This window comes from Thermobia domestica, chromosome 12, assembly GCF_964235325.1.
Source record: "Thermobia domestica chromosome 12, izTheDome1.hap1.1, whole genome shotgun sequence".
Taxonomy (NCBI): domain Eukaryota; kingdom Metazoa; phylum Arthropoda; class Insecta; order Zygentoma; family Lepismatidae; genus Thermobia; species Thermobia domestica.
The window spans coordinates 100,942,573-100,966,540 of NC_137465.1; the positions used below are offsets into that span (position 1 = coordinate 100,942,573).

Consider the following 23,968-nt stretch of genomic DNA (forward strand, 5'->3'; position numbering starts at 1 on the left):
AGCATTATATACTTAAGTCCCGACCACGTCTTCCTGCCACGGTATACTGTGTGCATTTGTTTTTTGTCTTCGATACTACATCGTCTAAGGGGATTTCGTATTCATTATTTTTTTTTCTTTCTTCACAACTAATGTGTCTTACGTGGTCGTTGATTTCTTCAGGGAGGTTTCTCAAGTTGATATATATATATATTTGGGGAGGTTAGTTTATCTTCCAAACCACACTTCTATGTGGATACGGCTTGGCGGACCGTAGGATATTTGGACGCTTCGATATGTCATCCCATCATTCGGTTTCATATCGATACTTCCCCATTCTTCTGTCAATTTTTTTCATAGTGTATATCCTTTATTTGCAAACCATCGTTATATTGTTCTTATGTATACTCATATCTTCGTAATATGCTCAAAATCAGCAATCTAATATCTTATATATTCCAATATTCTTCATATATTTTCATTCAGAACTACGCATATTTGTTACCATGAAAAGGGAGTTTGTTGATGATGATGTGTTACATTGGTCTGATTTCTTGTATTTGTGTAAGATGTAAAACAATTTCATGCTTTGTTAACCATCCTTAAGCTTATCCTTTCATACAAATCCTTGAGTTATTTTACCCTATAATCACCTATACATCTATATATCTATTTTTAAACGAAGAACTCAAAGAAAGTTATAGAAGAACATTTTATTTGTTTCTATAAGGAAGAACTTTAATTTTCCTCATCGTTATATAATTTCGCATATAATTATACTTATTATGCAGAAGAATTTCCGCATGGACAATATTATTATGTATATCTTTGAAACTAACAATTCAATATTAAGTTATCACTACTATACGTATGAAGCAGGCCACGCATATTTTTGTTAAACTATCCTATTCTGGAAGCCACATATCCAGAATATAAGGAAATGGAGATAAGTCATTTTGCCTCCATTTGTTACTTATACTTCACCGAGAACATCAAGAACATCCACCGTGGGAAGCGTTTTGTCAGTAGGGGAAGAGGGCAAAACCGACCGTCCACCGAGGGAATCCTAGCTCCATTCGTATGGGAAGAGAATGGGAGCAGAAGATACTGAAACTTACGGATGGATGAAGTGCGAGGACTCATTATTTGGAACATTAGTGACTCGACTTCGGAAGTGATGCAGGATTGAACGAACAGTGTTATGACTGAGTAAACATTTATTACGAAAGTTTTACAAATTTTGAATATATATATAGTGATATTTTTATATACATATAGACTATAACCATATATATATGTGTGTGTTGTTGATGTGTGTGTATTAATATTTCAGTTAATCTTTAGCAGTGACTATTCTGTTAACCCTCGAATGTTCAAGGTGATTGAGTGAAATTTTAATGGTGTGTTTATAGTGTATAGTTTTTTTTTCATGCATTTTAGTGATCCAGGGTTCTGAATGAAAACGAATCAAGACTGAACTTTGTCATTCAACCTGTTGGGAGCCATTTATAATGATTTTTATTTCCAACAAAATATGGAAGCATTCATTTTTATTTTCTGCAGCTCTGTTATAGCAGTGAAGCTTATAAGTGCATTTTAGTTATCAATTTTCATTTATCTTCCTTTTCTGTTACAATGACTCATTGTTCTTTCTCAAGCTTTACCGTGAGAACCACCTTTGTAACACGTTCTCATCTAAACTGCTGCTACGTCATGAGAACGTCATAGCCAATGAGACGTGCTATAGCAGACGAACTTTTGCTTGCGTACGAAATCTATGGGCGGAGCTGAGTGATGTGAGCAGTAAGAGCGGGAGAACTGACATTCATTGTGTTAGCAATGGCCTGCTCATTAACTGTACTTGTATTGCGGTGAAACAAAATTGAACAATTATAAATTGTTACTGTAATTTTTATCCTAATTTGTACCTAATTGATCGTAAGTATGAAATTGTAAGAAAAGGACAACATTTAAGAGGAAATACAGAAAATCGGATCAGTGTGCATTTTCTTCATACGTATCCTTAAATTTCATAATTTGTGCGTAGTTCGTCAGTCAGTTTCATCAATGTCCATCTTAATATAATCTTTGATATAGTAGTTGTTGTAGTTGTTTCGGTGTGATTGGAACAAAACTTCGTTTTGTTTCAATAGCATCGTGACTCGCAGGGAAACAACATTTATGTATGGATAGTTCTTGCTTGTTATAAGGTTGAATTTTGGCGGAGCTGTCTGTTCATGGGTGTTGAGTGGATACCAGGTTCGATCCTCGGGATTACTTATCGCGATAATTTCTCTTGCCACTACAAAAACTATTATATGGTGGAATGAAGAAAGTGGGAGAACCCCGAGAAAACCCACGAGCACGGTGTTTGTCCACCACAAAGTCCACACGGCGTGAGCTGGGATCGAACCGGTCCTAGACAATTTGCCGCACCATTTCTCCAGAAAGAACAAATCTTCGAAGTCACGATTTTAAGTATGTTACAACATCGTAAATAACGAAGGGGAGGAAAAGAGCCCTCATACTCAGAAAGGCCTGAACACCACAAATACAATCTCATTGGGTCTGTTTTTTCTTTAAATAATAATCTATTATGTTAATGAAAGATAAAGGAAACACACCTGCAGAGGAAAAATGGTAATTCTTTTTATAGAATTCAATATCGAGCTTCAATCTCACTATATCAGTTCGTACCACTGCAAACTAGCTGTTTTATCTTTATTTCTTGTTTTTCCTTCTACATTTGTTAAAGATTTAAAAAATGTTTCCACTTTCAATGATAAGGACTCGTTTCTGACAAAAACAAGACTAGTTTTCATATTAAAACTGTGATAACTAACTAAATCGAACAGGAGTTTGTTACTGTTCGAGAATTGAGTTCTTGTATTTGACAACAATCAAGCAATTTATCCTGGGATTTGTCTGGCCATTTGCTTTAGCACTTTCCATGTCATCTTAAACCAATGCGACCTAAATATGATTTATGAAAGTATTCAAATAGAAAGTCAGCTTAGTAAATTTAACTACCATCATTATGAAGTCTATTCCAACAAGAAAAATTTATTTTAAATAATATTGTTATGACAGACTTTGCCGCCCTTCGAAACTTGTCGCCCCGTGCAAATGCACGTATTGTACATATGGTAGAGCCGGCCCTGATTTGTGTTAACTGTGTATAGAATGAACTGGAAAATTGTAAGTAGTAACCCTGACCTATTCATAGCCTGAGATTACTGTCCCGGTTTATCGTTTACAAAATCTGGCAACCCTATCTACACCACACTTGGTGCTGCTGTAAAACTTTACAGTTTCTGGTGGCATTTAACCAGCTGTCTCCACTTGAACAGAGGAATGCATTGAGCTCAATATAATGAAATTTTTAGTAGATTTTCCCTGATACACAGTTAAGGTACAATTATCATGTTTCAGAACTACAATATTGTGTACATTTGCTTGTCGACTTTTCATTTCATGTGGAATTTCTTTTCTCACACGTTTCACAGTACCTACGATACTAGTTTTCTTGGCTTTCAATTTCTGGGCAAGTGACAGGGATGGTAAAAAAATAAATAAAAAAAAGTCTGTCGTTACGTTTTTCAACTTGCCTTCAAACGACTCGACTAAACGAAGAACATCTTCAGCAACAGACACATCTCTCGGTCTCATTTCACTTTTACCCAAGAACGGAAGAGCATCTAGTACATACTTTGACTACACATCAACTACCAAGCAAAACTTTACTCCAAATTTGTCTAGCTTATTGGCCATGTATTGTGTGAAAGGACACCGTGCTTTTGTTGAAAAAAGCTGCTCGTCAATGGTAACATCCTGCTCTGCTTTAACACACCTTATAAAGCGATTCCACACCTTAGATATAGCAGCGAATTTGTCTCCCTTTAGTCTTTCAGATCTTGTGCTCTTTTTGTCAAATCTTACGAAACGTTTTATTTCTTTGAATCTATTCCGTGACATTGTTTCCCGAAAAAAATATGCTCCCCATGTTGTACTCCACAGAAAGTTCACTTACTCTTCACTGCAACCAAGTGCTCCTCGAACATACAAAATTGCCAGGAAAGCCTCTATTTCTTCAATAGAAATAGACCACTCGTCTGTGTTGAGGCATCTTTTTGCTTCCACTTCAGTCATTTCCTTTATATGACGAAGCGAAAGCGCTGGAGAAAGAGTTGCATACAATATTCCGCACAGCATAGTTTCTCGGGAGGACATTCTGTTGCTGATTTCTGCCTACTGCAGGTTTTCCTGGTTCTATTACTGTCCACTTTATCCCTCCCTGAACTTCAATAATATCACCCACTAACAAGTTTTCTTCTGGTAGTTTTAGTTTCCTTCCCCTACCTCTGTCTAAAGAAGAGGCCGGTGGTTTACTGCTGCATCCTGCTACTGGTTAAAGTATGGTGTTGCCATCTTCCTCACTCTCACTTGTTTCAGGTGAACTGTTTACAACTTGACGCAGAAGACGGTCACTGTCATCAGAGAATGTAGAGAATTCAAAATCAGAAAGGCCACAATCTGATTCATTTTTACTAATGTCACGCAGTTCTTCCAAAAGTTGCTCCGGTGTAAGTCCCTTGCTGTTCGACATCACTAAAAGCCGACACATTCGCTGATAAGAATACACAGAACGTGAGGCATTCACATTGCACACCTGACAGGAGTGCGACGTTACCACATCATCAGTCATTGCATCTTGAAAAAAAAAAAAAAAAAAAAAAAAAAACGTACTTTGAATAGGTAAAATGTACCCGGTCAGAACGACCGCTCTCTGCCGTCCTAGGTATTTTGTTTAATAAAATTGTTATTTCTCATTCTATGTTTGTTTCAAAAATATATTTTTTATTGTTCATACTGAAAGACGAAGTCATTAAAAAAAATAAGCGCCTTCCAACAAAAAAAATAAAAATGGTATGATATGTAAAAACTCTAAAACGGTCAAAATGACCGCTTCAGCCGTTCTAGCGTTAACGTGATTCAAATCACATGATCTCACGCCGGGAATCGACCACGAGTTTCCCATGCCAAAGGTGCGTACGCTACCCAAACAGCAACGAGGGAGCTCACTGTGAGGAAAGGAGAGAATGGGTAAAGATCCAGTTACCACAACAACGATCTATTTTTTCAGGAACAACGGACAAGAACAAACCTTCGACGGAGGCATCACACCACACCGCAAAAATAACTGCTCAAAAGAAAATATCATCCAAGGATGGCAAAATAACAAATGAATTCTTTTAAGAAACTAGCCATGCATTCATTGCTCTATAACTTTAAAAATGAAAGCGAGATCATTACGATGAAACGAAAAATTAAGATTATGGCTAGTGACGGTGTTTCACAACTAAAGAGAAAATGAAATATATCAGTTTAACCCAGGGTCTGAAAAAACCGGACTTTTTTGAAAAAGCCCAACCCACCTGGGCCCATATGGGTTTTTTCGGGTATTTTTGTGTTTAATCGGGTTTTTTCGAAATATTTCAATGTCTTTGGGGTAAAAGTGTTAAAATGTTATTTATATTTCAAGATTGTCATTGTCACAACTTGCAACAATTTTCTACTTACTGCTGTTTTGAAAAAAAAAATGTCCGCCATTTTGAAATTTTACATTCGATCGCCGAGAAAATCTATACAGCAAATTTAGCATATCTCGTGCTTCCACCGTCAAAATTTCAACTTAAAAGACTGAAAATTGCGCTTCGCAGCGTGGATATTCGCTGGTTTGAAAAAATAGCCGCCATTTTGATATTTTACGTTGGTATGCCGCCAAAATATATACAGGAAATTTAGTGTCTCGTGCTTGTACTCTGAAAATTTTAACTTAAAAGGCCGAAAGTTGTACCCTGTAGTGTGTGTGCTAGAGGCAGACAAACGAGTTGAGTTGATTTTGTGTTTAACGTCCCTTTTAGCAGCGAGGCTATATGAGACGGGACCTACTGATTAACGTGGAATCCGAACCACATGAGCTTCCTCCGGAAGCAAACCTGGGTCCCACGCCGAAGACGCGTACACTAACCGCATAGCCATGAAGGAGCTCGGCAGACAAACCAACAAATGTAGATCAAATCATCCAGAAGCCTGACTGACGTTCGCCAAATATGAATATCAAAAGGGGTCTATTAATTTAAAACAAAGATACATGTTGTGTGAAATAAATAAATGTTTTAAAATGTCTTATATGAAATTAACATCTTCCAGCGTAAATAAACCTGCCATATTTTCTCCATGAGAATACGGGACACCTCAGATTCCCCTCCCCCCTCAACTTTCCAACACAATGCAATAAACTGTAGTCTGGTTATGAACAAAAGTATAATAGGCTGCGATGACTCAGTGATAGTGTGTTCACCTCTAGTGCATGGGGTTCCTAGTTCGATCCCAGCTCGCGCCAAGTGAGCTTTGTGGTGGACAAACACCTTGTGGGTGGGTTTTCTCGGGATTATCACGTTTCCTTCCACTTTCTTCATTTCGTCATTTCATTCATTTCTCATCATCACCGTCACCTTAAGCATAACAGGCATAACGTGAGACTAAAAGATTTTTTTTAATGTTCCGGAGAGTATCCGAGATTCCATCAAGTGCAATGGAAAAAGTAGCATTGCAAATTTCGCTCGCTATCAAATCGAACAGGGTAGTGTAATAACTTCCTCGAAACTGTTACATGCAACAGCGTACTGTTCATTCACTAATTACAGGATTCCCAGCCAATGTCAGAATTTTTTGTTTTTACTTTTCGAATAAGCTGATATTGATAGCAGAAATGGAACGGAGTAAAAATACAGGACATTTCAGTGTCCCGATTAAATTTACGGAGACGCGGGCCCAAAAACGGGACTGTCCCGTTTTTTACGGGACGTATGGTAAGCTTAAGCGTAAAATAAATAGTTTTATTGTTGAAGTATTCATTTCCGATCCTTCTGCGTTCAATTCGGGAATTTCCCGAGCACTTCTTTCACGGCGTGTACACTCATGTCCAAAATGATTGTCGCATATCTATAACTGTCTTCTTCTAAGAATATAATTTGATAATGATTTTGCAGGGTACTTTTATTATTGATACTATATGTATAATCGGGAAATGAATATTTGTAGTAAATTTCATAGGAAAAGACTTATAAATACGAAAATTAGAATGAGTAAAACAAAATGTTGCTAAGTGGACAAGAAAGTTTTATTTTCATTTTATTGTTCTTATTTACTGCTCTTTTGACATGAAATTTTCCACATACATGTCTCTGCCGATTATACACATACTGACATTATAAGAAAAAACGGGCGAACTCGTTATCAAATTATATTCCTACAACAACATATTTATAGATATGCGACAATAATTTTTGACATGAGTTTACATCAAAACTTCCACTAGTACGGAAATTTGAACTCAGCACTTGAAATAGTAAGCATTACATAGTCTTCGGAACTCCGAGCATTAAGCTTCTTAAATTTGACAAGAATATTTACGCCACTGCTGGTGTTGATTCTACAGAATGCTTATTTGAAAAGTAAGAACAAATGACTGAACTAAACTGTTATTGTTGGAAAACCAAATTTTGTGTTTTACATCAAAGGTAAGAAATAATACTAATGTATTTACATATGTACTATTAGTACCGGCACCTATGATCTTAAACCCGTCAAACGTATGAGTGATAATGTTCCTTGGTGTCGCCAAGTCGACGAGCACACTATTCACGGAAAATATTTTCTAAAGTACAAAATTGCTTATTTTACTTCAAATAGGCTATAAGCATAATCCATACATTAATCTGTTCTATAACTATCTCAAGCTAACGTAAGTTTTTTTTTTTTTTTTAATTCATTTAGTGCATTCAGAACTTTATAAAGATCTTACGTTGAATGTTGTTATATACCTTAACGTGAAAGCCTCTAATTCGCCCAAGAAAAGTCTAAATCTGATAAAAATCACTTACAATGTGATCATCTTAGTTGTATCAATAATATACTAACGAATAGGTCAAAAACCCAGGTGGGTTTTAAAGTGGTTTTTTTCAGGTGGGTCCAACCCGAAAAACCTACCGGGTTTTTTTTCGGGCTGGGCCCATTTGGGCAAACCCTGGTTTAACCTCCCACGATTATGCCCTTTTAGGCTAAGGGAAACGATGATTAAGGCAAGTGAATGATTATGAAAGGATAGGTGGAATAAGAAAGTGGGAGGAAACGGGAGTACCCCGAGAAAACCCACGGACATTATGTCTAGCACACACTTGCTTAGCCAGGGATCGAACTAGGGACCCCACAAACAGAGGTAAGCGCTCTGCTACTAAACCACCGTGCCCCCCCCCCACACACACACACAACTCAAGGGAGATTTGAATATTTATCATTTTTCACTGTAAACATGATGAATCAACAAATGTCACTGATTCTGCTCAATTGTCTGTTTATATGAAAAAGAGCTTCGAAGATTTCACGAGAAGAATTTTTGTACGTCATTCATCTTAAAAGATCTACTAGGGACAAGATAGGATTTTCAGAGATCAAAAGCCACATTCTGTGAGCAATTTCCCCATACAAAAATGTGGCAAAGGATTCATACCATTATGTCTCTGCGATAAAAGCTTTCCTTTGTTTGTCAATTACTACTCCATTATTCGCCATCAAGCATTGTGTTCATATTTACAGATGATAAGCTCAAGAAACTTATAGTAAAGACTGTAAATAAAGTAAGGTCTCAAGCTCTTCCAGGAAGGTTGTTTAAAACATTGAATGATCCGAATTGTTAATAAGGTGACCTACTCCTTCAGAGTGAAGGTGGTTGAGTAAAGAGAGGGTTGTTCAGCGATCCAATCATCTTCTCCCTTCAATACACGAGTTTTCAAAAAAAACATAGTGAGTCCTATCCTGAACTTGATTATATCCGACCGCAGTATTTTACATTTTTAGCTGATACAACAAAATTTTAATAAACTCAATTTCCGACTGAAAGGCAGAGACGAGGGCTTGGGAGAAATGATACACGATGTTCAGACGTCTTCAAGAAAGTTAGAGTTGTGGGAAAAGAATATCATTTGGAATGATGTCACACACTTTTCTTGATTGAAAGACTCACGATTTTCTATAACCCTGCCGTCACAAAAATAATTCAGAAATTCTATCAGACTTAAGGGAGCAATTTGAGAAACGCTTTCATAATATCAAGAAAACTAGACTTCTGATATAGTTCACCCGAATCCCTTTTATGGACATTAATGCTGAAGAACCTTCGACCTTTATCATGCAACACTTTAACGAAGATGATCAGGCAGTAGAAATGGAAGTTACTACTTTTCAAAATGACCTGCCTTCAAAGTCTATCTCAGACCCAAAATCTGTTTGCCACCGGTTTCCAAGGAAAAGTAACCCTTTTTGTTTCGAGTTGCACTTCGAATGATAATGCTGTTCAGTTTTATTTATTTAGTTTGAGTTTAACGTCCCACAATTATGCACCGAGACTAAAGGAGACAGTTAAGTCGAAATGAGTGATTATAATAGAATGGCAAAAGTAAGATTAACAGGAGAACTCCAAGAAAAAACCATGTACACGGTCTTTTTTTTAACTACGAAGCCCACTTCGTAGAAATTGGATCGAACCACAGACTTCATGCACGGGAGGAGGGCGCTCTACCACTGAATCACCACGGCCTTGCGTTTTTCAGCTCTATCTATATGTATGGGTCCTCATTTTCGACTATAAAGTTCATAAAAAACAAGTCCAAAAACAGATTAGTAACAAGCATGTGGACACCTGGATTCGAATTGATGTGATTAACTACTCACCTAACATTTAAAAAATTGTAGCTGAAAATAACTGTCATATTTCTAATAAACGCTCTTTTGTAAGTATACTGAAATAAATTAATTTCTATGTTTCATGTCCCTTTTTATCATCATCATCCTCAGACCTTGGAGGTTCACCACATAGGCCTACTTGGGCTTTATGAGTGGGGAGTCTGGAGTGCAGTGAAGAAACAGTTGTTAATAAAGAAATGAATTAAAATTAGCAATGCCTTCGACGTTCATTCCACTGATTATTGGCTCCGCCTCCAGCTTCCGGTTCAAATTATTTCCTACCCGAACTCCGCATGCAAGCTCCCACCGATAAACAAAGAATTTATTCGGGCAAGAAACCTAGTAAAAGATGGACAACAGCTTTTTCTAAGCGGTTTGAGTTAAATTTTACCCAGAAAACGCTATATTCTAGTCATAATGTCCATGTTCTACAATAAACCTGCACCGAGGCATGCAATGGCGCTTAAGGTATTACTATTGAAGGTACTAAGACTGGATTTTGTCTAAAAGGCAAAATGTAAGTAAGGAATCTCTAGTGATTCTCATATTCTTAATCTGCATCATGAATTCAAACATTCTCTATCTTTCTTGGAAGTGGTAGCGGATCTCTAGGGAAGTCACATCGGTAAAAATTAAGTTTTTATCGCTTCAAACTAAGGGAAGAAATTTAACACACCAACTTCTGCATACAAGAATTAGATCAAACAGTAAGTGTTCTTACCTTGGTTTGAAGCAATAAAAGCTTAACTTTTACCAATGTGACTTCCCTTTAGAGCCACCATTGTTTGGAAGAATAAAAACCACACAGTTTGAAAGCTAAAAGCCCGAAATCACATTGCCCGTTAATTTTAATTGTCTCCCTCTCTCTCTCTCTATTATATATATATATTTGCACTTATAAATCGTATGTATAGGAGGGAAAGGTCCGAGAAATACTCTCTAGATACTAATTTTGGGTCTAGTTCGTTAATTGGTATCCTGAGGCGGATTATTACGAACGTAGTTCGGTGATGTTTGTGTGTTACATTGTTACTTTTAAATTGTGAAACATAGTTAAATATTTGTTATAAGGGGGGCTGCTTTCCTCAACGTTTAAACTATTTACTTCATGTTAGGATATGTCTCACTATATCATGGATCTCTAGTGTTTCTCTTGCTCCCCTACTTGTTAAGTATGTCTTGTTGTTTAGTGAATACACACTTCAAGAGAATAACTTTCTCGTGTGTCTTTCGTTACCTTGTTCGTGTAAAAAGAAATTCAATATAAAAATTAGTTCTGGCGTTTATTCATTGATTTGTATTGTTTTGCTTTAGTCCACTCAGGTTTTTCTTTTTCTTTTTCAATTTAGCAGGTGCCCAGAGAGAATGTGATTTGGGCAAGGTTCTAGAACACAGGCCCCCCTTTATATTTACTTGTAATAAAGACAGAAAACAACGTGCCCTGCGAGGCCCTGACCTGCCTTCACTCGCTAACGCTAGCTCGGTAATACTATATGAATTAAATATTGAACTTTGGTACAGAAAGGAACCAACCTAGCTACTAACCTATATGGGGGGACCCGTCTTCTAGAACCCCTGTGATTTGTCATCATTGATAGTGATTTAGTAGGATTATCATTCTTATATGATGACTCGTGGTTTTGACACGTTCGCTGCGGCAGTGTAAAACCGAGTTTGGATCTCAGTGCTATGCGACTCACCGTGTGTCTTGTTGAAGGTTTGCACCTGGATGCTAGTAATGTTTAAAAATCTGTACAAACGAAATACAGAAACGCACACAGGTAATACAATGCATACAATAGCACCCACAGAAATGAAATATCGCACGAGCCACCGGTGACTCCTAACGCAGCGAACGTAGCACTGTGATTGATCCGGGAAGTACTGCTGCTATCCGATGTGTCTTGGGTGTCTGTGTACAATGATGGTTTGAGATAGTCGGTCATGGGATATAATTAGCATATGGTTTTGCTTTTTTTTGTTTTCGAAGATCGATGTTATAATTTTGTGAGTAATTTTTTAATGTTTTTGTTGTTTTATTCATAACGCGATGAGTTGAAATTGGTCATATATGGATACTGAAATAGTGTTGTTTTAATTGTATTTTTGGAAGGAGACCGATGAAAATTAAAGTAGTAATGGTTACTTCATAGTCGTGTTAAGAGCCTTTTGGGCAAAAGTCTACTTTGAGCAGAACATTCATAGGAATCGACTTACAATAAACAGCAACACCAGAAATTACACTCTATTAATTTTAACAAAATGGGTCCAAACTTTCCTAACCCTACTCTACTTTGCCTTACGTGAACAATGCCACATCCTGTGACAATATAACTTGTTCTGCTCAAAGTGCACTCTTATCGCCTTTTGTATTGTGCTACCTGGAATTAGCTCGTTTCTTTTTTAAATTCCGTTCCGGCAAAAGTGTATTTTGAGCAGAACCGATAGGAACCGATTCCATGGCACCTAACCTATTATGGGCAAGTCCTTGCTTTGACTCGGACAGTGACTTCAATCGGTTCTTATAGGTTGTCACTTTCTGGAACTGTTTGTGCCTCTGGTGCGAAACCCGTGGTTGTATGATAGATTGGTAGTAGTTCATATTTTTTCCACTAGGTGTCTGTCAATAGTCATATGGTAGTTTGCTACTGTGATATGATATCACCTGTTCTAATTTATCTACTTGTAATCAGTGTGTGTCAGCTGTTAGGTTTGTGCGGTTGTATAATACGTGAAACCTCTTAGTTCAAGTTTCCTTTCATACAGTTAGTAAATGCGATTGAAAAACCGTTTAATGAATTTGATACAAAGAATTTGAACCTGTCTTTTTTGAGTAAGTTTGTATTAGATTCGAATATTATTCTCGCTTTGTAGCATTGTGTGGTTTAATTGAATTAGATGGTTGTGATCCAAGGCTGAAGTGATTTTCAACGTATGGTAAAGTGGACGCATATTAGTTTTTCTCGTTTGTAATAACAGGAACTGTGCTCGCGTTAATAAATCGACGTCTGTGCGGAAAGGAACATTTTTCAGTAAAGTGAACTTTAATATTGGGCAAGTGTTCTTGTTGTCTTATTTATTTCGTGTGTAGAATCAGTAATCATGAGTTTATTATTCATGTGTGTTCTGGTACGGGGAAAACGCTAAGTACTAAAACTCTCCGATTGGCTAACGTTTTGACGGGAGGTTTGCTTAGAAACTCTAGATAAAGAGTCAGGTGGTTTAATAGGTGAAGCATGTTTGCACGTAGAGGTCGGCGAACACGCTGGACCTCTATATCATCAGAGGTGAATGTTTTTTATTTGTTAATTGATATTTTTATTCCTGATTTGTTTTGCATTTGTGCATTTTTTTTAAAATTACGAAATGTGTTTTTATAAGGTTTATTTTATCCAGCTATATTTTTAGAGGGGTTTGGGGGCGGTAGGGCCCCATGTACTTCTGAATACAAGCTGTCCACATTTTACATTTTCTTCTTTTTGAAATTTTTAGCTGAGAATTAAATATCGTGATTGAAGATTTTGGATAATTTGGATTAGGTTAGTTTAAAAACTGGTTTTTAACTTTATTTAAAGTAGATTTGTGGCTGGTTTTGATCCATATTTTGGAGAACTTGTGAATTACGGATGTTTAAGAATCGATTCATCTGAACCGGTTTCCAGAGTAGTTTCTCCGGAGTAGTCTAGGAGTGAGTTCTGGGGGAGAGTAACAGGTTGTCTGTTTCGAGGAACTGATTCCTACACTGCTCTGATGAATTCAATCGCTCTTGAGAAATGATTCCTAAACTGCCCCGGGAACCTGGTCCGATGAATCGGTTGCAGCCACTGCCCGAGTCAAAGTAAAGATTGCCCTACAAATAGCTGTGATTCTATTCCTCCAATGCCACATCCTGTGACAAAATCACCTGTTCTGCTCAAAGTGAACTCTTACCTTCGGATGGTATTTATTATCTCCCCCAACCCGTTTCATGGTTCCAGAACCGAGTACCTTGTTTTTGTCTAAATTGTGATAAAGGTAGAAGTACAAGGGCCCTAGGGGCTTCTAAGTCCCTTCGTTAGCTGTCCCTAGCTCAACTATATTTTGTACAGTAACACACTGTAAATCTTATATGTGCAAGATTGGAGGAGATATTAAATATCAGCCCTTACCTTCTTTCCTTTTGACTTTAAAGTTTGAAGACTTCCTTTCAGAAATCAATTAAACCATCACTGAAGTTTATTTATTTTAGCGAAACACCAAGTAACAAACATATCACGTACGGTAGTTATAGTACTGACTACACTATTTTCATACAGCAAATTCTCACAAGTAAGGTGACAAGTGAAAAAACATCTCTTTAAGTGATAAGTATTGTGAAAGTAATGACATGGAAAGCACTTTAGGAGCATTGCTTAGTACGGAAGTAAAAATATACTATGAATCCATTAACGTTATGGGTACTAGAAGCTGTCAAAATTAAAAGAGGCTAAACTATCACATTAAGACAAATTTCTATCACGCGAAATTCATCTGAAATAACTGTCAATAATCTCAAAACACGGTTTGATGAAAGTTCAACAGTACTTCTACAAGTTTTGCTCATATTTTTATCATTTCAAGTTCTTTGACTGGAAAAGTAATTTATTATACGCACATTTTATGCGAAAACAGTTCATTTGCCTCGAGTTGTCTTGAAACACAAAACAAAACTACTACGGTAAAATTCAAATTATCACATAAATTCTAACAAATATATGATTTAAAGATTGAATTACTCGAAAAACCACAATTTTCAATACTTATTATGGTTCAATTAGTCAATCATAATATAATTTTGTAAACTATTCATTTGTCTTGTTGTTTCTTTTAGCCTCCGATACAAAGAATGAGAACTTGCACCTCTTATTTGTTATCGCTCTCCTCAAAAGCAAAAGGATATTGCATACCTGATCTTTCCTATATGCTCTGCATAGCACTTCAGCATATCTCGACTAAAACCAGTATCATATACTTGTGATACTGCCCTTAACCACAACGAAATAATTAATTAGTGTCTAATTCACAACAAAGTATTAACTCCATCAATCACACAACTAACGCCATTAGGCTACCTCACGCTTGTTTCTTCGCGTAATTTTACAATAGTCCTGTAGGTGGTGCGTTAACAAAACAAACGACTATCATACTGCGTATTAAACTTTATATGGAAAGAGTTTGGTAAATGCTAATAAGTGGCCTTTAGTGGTCATTCCGTACCAGTCTTCGACAGATTCTGCGTATTGCAGCGCAACGCAAAAATGTAATTAAAAAAATAATTTTAACTGCTACGCAGATTATCGCAAACTCAATCATAAATTTGCTTGCGTGGACACAAACTGTTAGGAAATGTGCCAGTTTGTTATATGAACAATACATTTCATTGGAAATGAAATGAAATCTTTCACTTTAAAGTCCCACGATTAATATGCCTGTTAGGCTAGTTTTAGACGGAAGCATTTATCGTAGCATTTCTCGTAGCAAAAATCGTATCATCGATATCCTACCGTGTAAAGTAGCAAATGCTATAGCATTTCCCATGCCATGGCATATCCTATGGCATTTCTTGCCGATAGAACCTGCTCTATTTCGTAGCATTTTCCCCAGCATTTCTTCTCCGATTGCAGCGCCGTGGTGTGTTAAAAGGAAGCGAAAATTGACTTGTAGTAAAGAAAAATGAGTTTAGGGATACTATTATTATGTTGATTAAAAAATATGAGGAACATCCTTATTTGTACAAAGTTAAAAGCGTGCAGTTTCAGTATACGGATCCACACAGAAATTCAATTAAAAAAAAACAAAAACTTTCTCGTTTCACTTATTGTACCTTCAGCAATCATTTCTGAGGTGTGCTCTTGCATTCTCCGGTGCAGGTTCACTTTAACAGGTCTTCTGCAAGACAACTGGCAAGGTGTAGTTTTACTATACGGATCCATAGTATAAGTAGTAGTAGTAGTAGTAGGAGGAGGAGGAGGAGGAGGAGGAGTAAGTAGTAGTAGTAGTAGTAGGAGGAGGAGGAGGAGGAGGAGGAGTAAGTAGTAGTAGTAGTAGTAGTAGTAGTAGTAGTAGTAAGAGTAATAGTAGTAGAAGTAAGTAATAGTAGGAGTAGGAGGAGTAAGTAGTAGTAAGTGTAATAGTAGTAGAAGTAAGTAGTAGTAGTAGGAGGAGTAGGAGGAGTAAGTAGTAGTAAGAGTACCGTACTTAGTAATTGTAACAGTAGGAGTAGGTGTAGTAATTGTAAGAGTAGTAGTAGTAGTAGGAATAGAAGTAGGAACGGATAGTAGTAGTAGTTGAAGTAGGAGTAGGAGTAGTAGTGGTAGTAGTAGTAGTATTGGGAACGGGTTAGAAGCCCCGAAAGGGTTGGTTGGGTTCTGTTCTTGATACAAAATGGGAAATTATAGACTTGCCAAAATTTCATGGCAGCTTATTGAAGATTACGTGCAATTCGGGTTCGACTTTTAATTTCTATATTTCCACGTAAATACGCATCACAGATGTAAGTGCACACCATACTTCCATTACTTATATACTACTCTATTAAAATATTAGAAATTTCTCCTGTAAATTTTATAATTTATGGATCTGTATAGTATAACTGCACCGTTAAAAGTATTTTGTATCAAAATAAGCATATGCGAAAAAGGGCTTTAAGAAATAGTGACTGAAATATCTGTTTTTAGTTTTGGAGTCATAATTGCGCTCTTCTCCAGTGATTTGTTTGCTACGTCACGACAGAATGCTTATCAAAATGCTACCGTGTAAAAGCACAATATACTTTTGATGCCATAGAATATTATACGAGATTTTTGGCAGCATATCTGCTACGAGAAATGCTACGATAAATGCTTTCGTCTAAGACTAGCCTAGCATTTTCCCCAGCAGTTCTGGTCCGATTGCAGCGCCATGGTGTGTTAAAAGGAAGCGATGTGTGGGAAATTGAATTGTAGTAAAGAAAATGAGTTGGAGTAGGGATACTATTATTATGTTGATTAAAAAATATGAAGAACATCCTTGTTTGTACAAAGTTAATAGCGTGCAGTTTCACTATACGGATACACACATAAATTCATTTAAAAAACTTTCTCGTTTCAATTATTGGTGTGCTCTTGCATTCTCCGGTGCAGGTTCACTTTAACAGGTGGTGACGTGTAGTTTTACTATACAGATCCATAGTATAAGTAGTAGTAATAGTAGTAGGAGGAGGAGGAGTAAGTAGTAGTAGGTGTATTAATAGTAGTAGTAGTAAGTAGTAGTAGTTGTAGTAGTAAGAGTAATAGTAGTAGAGGTAAGTAGTAGTAGTAGGAGGAGGAGGAGGAGGAGGAGGAGAAGTAGTAGTAATAGTAGTAGTAGGAGTACTCAGTAATAGTAACAGTAGCAGTAGATGTAGTAATAGTAAGAGTAGTAGGAGTAGCAACGGGTAGCAGTAGTAGTTGGAATAGGAGTAGTAGTGGTAGCAGCAGCAGCAGCAGTAGTAGTAGTAGTAGTGGTAGTAGTAGCAGCAGCAGTGGGAATGGGTTAGAAGCCCCGATGGGGATGATTGGGTTCTGTTTACGATACAAAATGGGGAAATTACAGACTTGCCAAAATTTTATGGCAGCTTATTGAAAATTACGTGCATTTCTGGTTCGACTTTAATTTCTATATTTCCACATAAATACGCATCTCAGATGTAAGTGCACACCATATTTTCATTACTTATACACTACTCTATTAAAACATTAGAAATTTCTTCTGTAAATTTTAAAATCTATGGATCTGTATAGTATAACTGCACCGTTAAATGTCCTTTGTATCATAATAACCATATGCGAAAAAGGACTTTAGAAGAAATAGTGACTGAAATATTTGTTTTTAGGTTTGGAGCCATAATTGCGCTCTTCTCCAGTGATTTGTTTGCTGCGTCACGACGAAATGCTTATCAAAATGCTACCGTGTAAAAGCACAATATACTTTTGATGCCATAGAATATTATACGAGATTTTTGGCAGCACATCTGCTACGAGAAATGCTACGATAAATGCTTCCGTCTAAAACTGGCCTTAAACTGAGGGACACTATGATTAAAGCAAGTGAATGAGGATGTAAGGCAGGGCCGTACTGGCCAGGCGGGAAACCGGGGAATTTCCCGGTGAGCCCTAGACAGTGAATTTTTTAGTGGGCCCTCCGCCTCGTATCGTAAGTTACGGTACATGAACAAATACGCAAGGACTAGTTCAGGAGAGTAATACTCCCGGAAGTAGGAACGAAAAACACAGTTCTGATTGGTTGGCGTTATCTATGTCTTGCCACGTTGCATTCAAATAGCAGAATTCAGACGTTTGTTGTTGTCGGTCCTCGTGGTCGAGTGAACTAGCGCTATATGCTGGTAACGATAATCTCTTTTGGCGTGAGTTCAAACCCTGCCCGAGGAAAGTTTTTTTTAACATTTTTTTTACACTTTTATAACACTTTTTAAATCAAAATAATACGACAATAATACTCAAAAATGTGATTTACTTACTTTCGTGCAGATAAGTAGTAGTAGTAGTAGGAACGGGTTAGAAGCCCCGCAGGGCTCGTTTTGTTGCCCTTGTATTCCATGATATAAGGCTCGTTTTGTTCCCCTTTACTAAATGATATAGATTTTGTGACCAACTTAAAACAACTGACTAGGATAGCGCGTAAAACAGCTGGCTAGAGTAGCGCGCGAAAAAACGTACTTCCGGGAGTATTACTCTCCCGAGCGGGTCGTAATACGCACACGTCACGCACTCCTCGCATATGATAGTAAGGAAACGAAGGACGATAACACGTCGAGCACCAGGAATACAGTCAACTAATCCCAGACCAGCATTGCCAGCCCATGATGTTGCGAAAACAGCCTCTCAGATTTTTCGTAATTCAACCCTTGAAAGATTCCTGATTCTCCACTCTGCTTTATACTTTTGTTAATATTGAAGTATTCAGCTAAATTGAAATCTCAAATAATGCCATAACTTGAAATTAAATAATAATTTACATTTTACAGCACCGTTGTTTTCCATATAGAAAATATACAGGGCCGGATTAAAACCATTGGGGGCCCTGGAGCGGCAAATACAAGCGGACCCACCAAAACTTTTATGATGGGCTCTCTCTCAACATGTTCAAAAGGATCCATAAATTATATAGGAGTGATTCATGTCGTTTTTGTTAACTTTTATGGTAAAAAGTTTTCCAGTAATTTTTAAAATTTTTGGGAGCCCCTTGCTCACGGTCAATCAGAGCCGTAGCTAGAGATTTCGGTGCCCGGGACAAGGTAGAATTCGGCGCTCCCTTCCCCAACACCCACTTCACCTACCTTTGTTCATCTACATATATATAAGGGCCATATAGGGTGAATGTGCCACTAGTCAGCCCCTCACCGGTAGTCAGCCATTTACGCATTTTTGAAACAAAAATAAGAAAACGTTACGTTTTGACCCTTATCAATATGAACCTTAGCTTTTAAACATGCATCCTGTACACAGCCGATCACATGTCACACCTAAATGTCACCTAGTGTCGCAGCAATAGGTGGACAAAGAAGACGCTATGTTGTAATGCGTGAATCTGCTACGTAAAAAATAACAGACGAGACTTTTTGTTACAAGTGTGTATTTGTTATCTAATGTAAAAATAATAAATATTCTTTTTATTTTTTAATTTGTATATATTAAGGAAATGAAAACAGAAAAAATATTTTTGTAGATTTTGAGCATTTCGTTTGTATAGGGGGGGCCGAGTACTGGAATTGAAAAATGAGTGATTTTCTAATAATCAGCCCCCGGGGCTGAGTACTGGAATTATCGCATGTGTGTGCAATTTCGTCCATCACATGCCCAGACCAAGTATTCACTTCCCTTCTGTTAATAATATACAGCATGACTCACAAATCTTTGTTTTTCCAGTAGTCAGCCCCGGTAGAAATGCAAAGGCCGAGTACTGGTGCCTCGAAAGCCAAAAGTCATCCCTGTTGGTAAATTTACTGCAATTTTAAATACCAATATCCAAATGTGCTAAAACCAGGTTCACACTTACTCATTTCATGTAAGTAAATATAAATGAATGAAAAAGGAAGAAAAATGGAAGTTCAGAAATGAAAACGGTGGTCAATTCACCAGTACTTAGAAGAGTCTCTCTACAATGCACTGAGGGCTGTAGAAAATGGAATGACTATACGTGAAGCTAGCAGAACATTCAATGTTTCTTCCAACACACTGCAAGATAGGATTCATGGTAGAGTACATGAAAAGAAAAGGAAAATGGGACCAGATCCAGTGTTAACACTACCAGAAGAAAATAAACTAGTTCAGTGAATTACTGAAATAGCCAAAGTCGGATTTGGGCAAAATAAAATGGATATATTGAATACAGTATACAACATTGTAAAAAGTGACATAGAAAGAAACCTTTCAAAGAGAGCTATCTAGGAGAGAAATGGTATAAATTGTTCTTACGAGGAAACTCAGAATTAGTTTGCAGAGTTCCCGAAGGCAAGAGCAATAGTCACCGAAGAATTTATTTGGAAGTGGTTTAAAGAACTCGAGGGGTACCTCCAAAGCATTAACGCATCCGATATTCTTCAAGATCCCACCCGAATCTTTAATCGTGATGAAACTAGTTTTAGCCTTTGCCTCGAAACTGGTAAAGTTATCGCATCGTAAGGTTTGAAAAATGTTTATGAAGTCCGATGTGCAATTGACAAAGAAACAAACACTGTTCTATTTTTCTCTGCAAATGGCGAAACTGTATTTCCAATGGTTATTTTCCCGTATATTAGACCAGCGCGTGACATCATAGAAAGTATGCCAAAGGTCTGGTTTTGGGGAAGATCAGAAACGGACCTGGATGAGGATTGATACTTTTTATGAGTATATTGCAAATGGTATAAACAAATGGCTGGAAGAAATAACGTTAAAAGACCAATAATTTTATTTGCTGAAGGGCATCGCACACATCCAACTATGGAACTTAATGTGTTTTGCATCGAAAACTGAATAATTCTATATGCCTTACCACCTAATACAATACACATTCTTCAGCCAGCAGATGTTAGTGTCTTCAAACCCCTCAAGGTAGAATGGAAGAAGACAGTTCATGGCTGGCAAAGCCAACCCAAAAACATAAAAATATGTGTAACAAAATCTCACTTCTCTTCACTCATGTCAACGGTAGTAAACAGTTTTTTTCTCTCCGATTCAATTAGAAATGGTTTCAGGAAATGTCGCTTGTGCTCTTTCAATGCAAATGCTGTAGACTACTTTAAATGCATTAAAAATAGCTTAGTGAAAAGACGTTTGGAAAAAGATTGCAGTGTGTCGGCTGACATTAATTCACAACACTTTCAATCAGCTCAGTCAGCGATTTCATATGTAAGAGAAAACTGGAAGAGAAAGGTGTAGATGTTGAAACAGTGTTAAGTGATATCGAGGAAGAAGCTTTGACTTTTTCATAATAATTCTATTGAAAGAATGGGGAATTTATCAACTGTTAGTAATATCAAAGAAAAGCAGCGCCGAATTTCAACTCTGCTCATCTGAGAGTTGATTTCCTCGCAGATTCCTTCTCTATTTCCTTGTCAAGCAGATCGTACTGAAATATTGGTCCATAATGTAATGGAAGATGGTACGATGTTTTGAAAAATGGTGCATTACTTCAAGTTCAGAGCACCAACGTTAATATTAAGAACACAGTCATAGAGAAAGCTCCCGAAAAGAGTTCAAATAACAGTAGACAAGTCTCACCAAATTTTGAAAATAATTTATATTGGTCAGGACCAATTGTGTAGACTTCAAAGAGGAAACGAAGCAAAATAAATTACGAAGTGCCATATCGTCAGATGAATGGAGATATATAATGATAGCCAAGATCTTAGAACGGAAGAAAGCAATTGAAGCCAAACAAAAAAGAAAAAAAGGAAGAGCAAAGAAGAAAATTCCAACTTCGTGGAATTTTTGTGAAAAGACAACTACTACAATTTTATTATTATTATTATTATTATTATTATTATTATTATTATTATTATTATTATTATTATTATTATTATTATTATTATTATTATTATTATTATTATTACTTGTGAGAAGTAAATGTTTTATTTGCGTTTTCTAACTTAATAAAGGTGTTCAAACAATAATGGTGATAAACTGATGGCTGAGACATATTTCTACTCTAGTTCTATGTGAAATATTCCTAACTTCGTAGAATTTTTATGAAGACATAATTCAATTTTATTTCTTTTTCTTTCTTTCTTTTTCTTTTTCTTTTTTTTGCGTTTTCATTAACTTTTAACTGGAGTGATCAAATGATATTGTGATATACTAGTCATGAAATTTAGCTATGATCTAACAACTTTAGTTCTATTTGAAATGTTTTAGCTTCATGGTTGCATATATTTTTACGAAGGGTCCGCTCAATACAATTTTGTTCCTGTTTTTCCAAGAAATAAATCATGTTTTTTTTTGTTAGACAATAATAATACAATCTGTTATATTTGTAGTGTCATGTAGCAAAATAAAAAACGCTCCATGATATTACATCTGTTTTTATCATTAGTTTCGAATTGTTTTTAGGAAATTTGTAAATATTATTAAAATCCTAAAAATTACATTAACAACATTCCTTTCATTGTAAACTAGACTAAATGATGAATACATATATCATGAAGAAGTCTCATTCTGTTCAAAATTAAAATCAAAAATGACATTCAAACTTAAAATTTGTTAGGAGGCTGAGTACTGGCACATTCACCCTACATAGTCGACCACGTAGGGGTACCCTAGACGAACTGTACCTGTGGAATACAGTAGTAGGGGCGACGTTGGCCCGAATGAGTCACAATGACGTCATAGGTCAAAGGTCAATGACCTTGGCCTGGGGTCAATGACATAGGGGTACTTAGGACCACCTCCTCTAAAATTTGGCAGGGGTACCATGGCCCACCCCCTAAATTTTGGTAGGGGTACATAGGGCCATCCCCCTTAAATTTTGGAAATTGCCAAATCTAAAAATTTGGTGTGGTAGCCTAGGACCATAGTATGTGCTTCTATCAGTATTGGGGGTCTATGTCGTTCCCTTTCATGGGTAAAAAATTGCCAAAAACTCCAATTTCGGAGGTTTTTTACCTAATTGATCGCCTTTGATGAGGTGTTATCACCTTATATAGTTATATGGGCGTATACAAGGGTCCATTATCTTTCATAAGACATGGGTATATTAATGCACAGATTGAAAATTTTGGGAGGGGTACCTTGGCCCACCCCTTAAATTTTGGAAATTGCTCAATCTAAACATTTGGTATAATAGTATAGAACCCTAGTATGTATCACTATAAATTTGGGTGGTCCACCTTGTTCCCTTTCATGGGTACAAAATTGCCAAATTTTAGTACAACCACGTGTTTGATTTTTGGCTCATTTTATCCCCTTGGATGAGGTGTTATCACTTCATATAGTTATATGGGTGTATACAGGTGTCCATTCCCTTTCATAAGACATGGGTATATTGGTGCACCCCTTTAAACATTTCGTATTATAGTATAGGACCACAATATGTATTATGATAAATTTGGATGGTCCACCTCAGTAGTCATGTCTAGATTTCTCGTAGACAATAGATTTTATTGCCCCCTTAATTGCTTTATTACCTAACGACTTTCGATGTCAATATGGCCGTGTCGGCCTTGGGGAGACCGGCCCCGTCCTTGGGGGAGGTTTCTGGGGGAAGTGGTTTTATTACTTGTGCAATAGAGGTTGTTTGGAAAAGTGGAATGACCTCCTTTCTTGTTGAAACATGCTCCTATACGATTCTTGAATCGAAATTTTAATCAAATTAGAATTAAAACCATGATTTAGATAATTAGAGCATTGGTATACGTCATTGAACGCGATCCAACACGATTTTTGATTAAGGATACGGCTTTGAATGCTGTTCTTAGCTTTAAATATGATTTAATACGTTTATTGAATCGAAATTATAATCAAATTAGAATTAAAACTACGATTTAGATAATTAGAGCAATGGTATACGTCATTGAACGCGATCCATAGCTTCAAACATGAAACAACACGGTTTTTGATTGAGGATACGAGTTTGAACGGTGTTCCTAGCTTTAAACATGATTTAATACGTTTCTTGAATTGAAATTATAATTAAATTAGAATTAAAA

General features: G+C 36.7%; 1 protein-coding gene across 2 annotated transcripts in view; it reads right to left on the reverse strand.

Annotated features, from left to right (window-relative positions):
* LOC145666549 (uncharacterized) overlaps nt 1-14,919 on the reverse strand; it is a 73,469-nt gene extending 58,550 nt beyond the window's left edge. Inside the window, exon 1 of one of the 2 annotated variants that reach the window (XM_081733868.1) lies at nt 14,712-14,919. The gene's annotated coding sequence lies outside the window, so the exon portion shown is untranslated. The remainder of the gene's footprint in view (nt 1-14,711) is intronic. The other variant, XM_081733869.1, reaches the window with a different exon arrangement.
* Nucleotides 14,920-23,968: the final 9,049 nt, after the last annotated feature.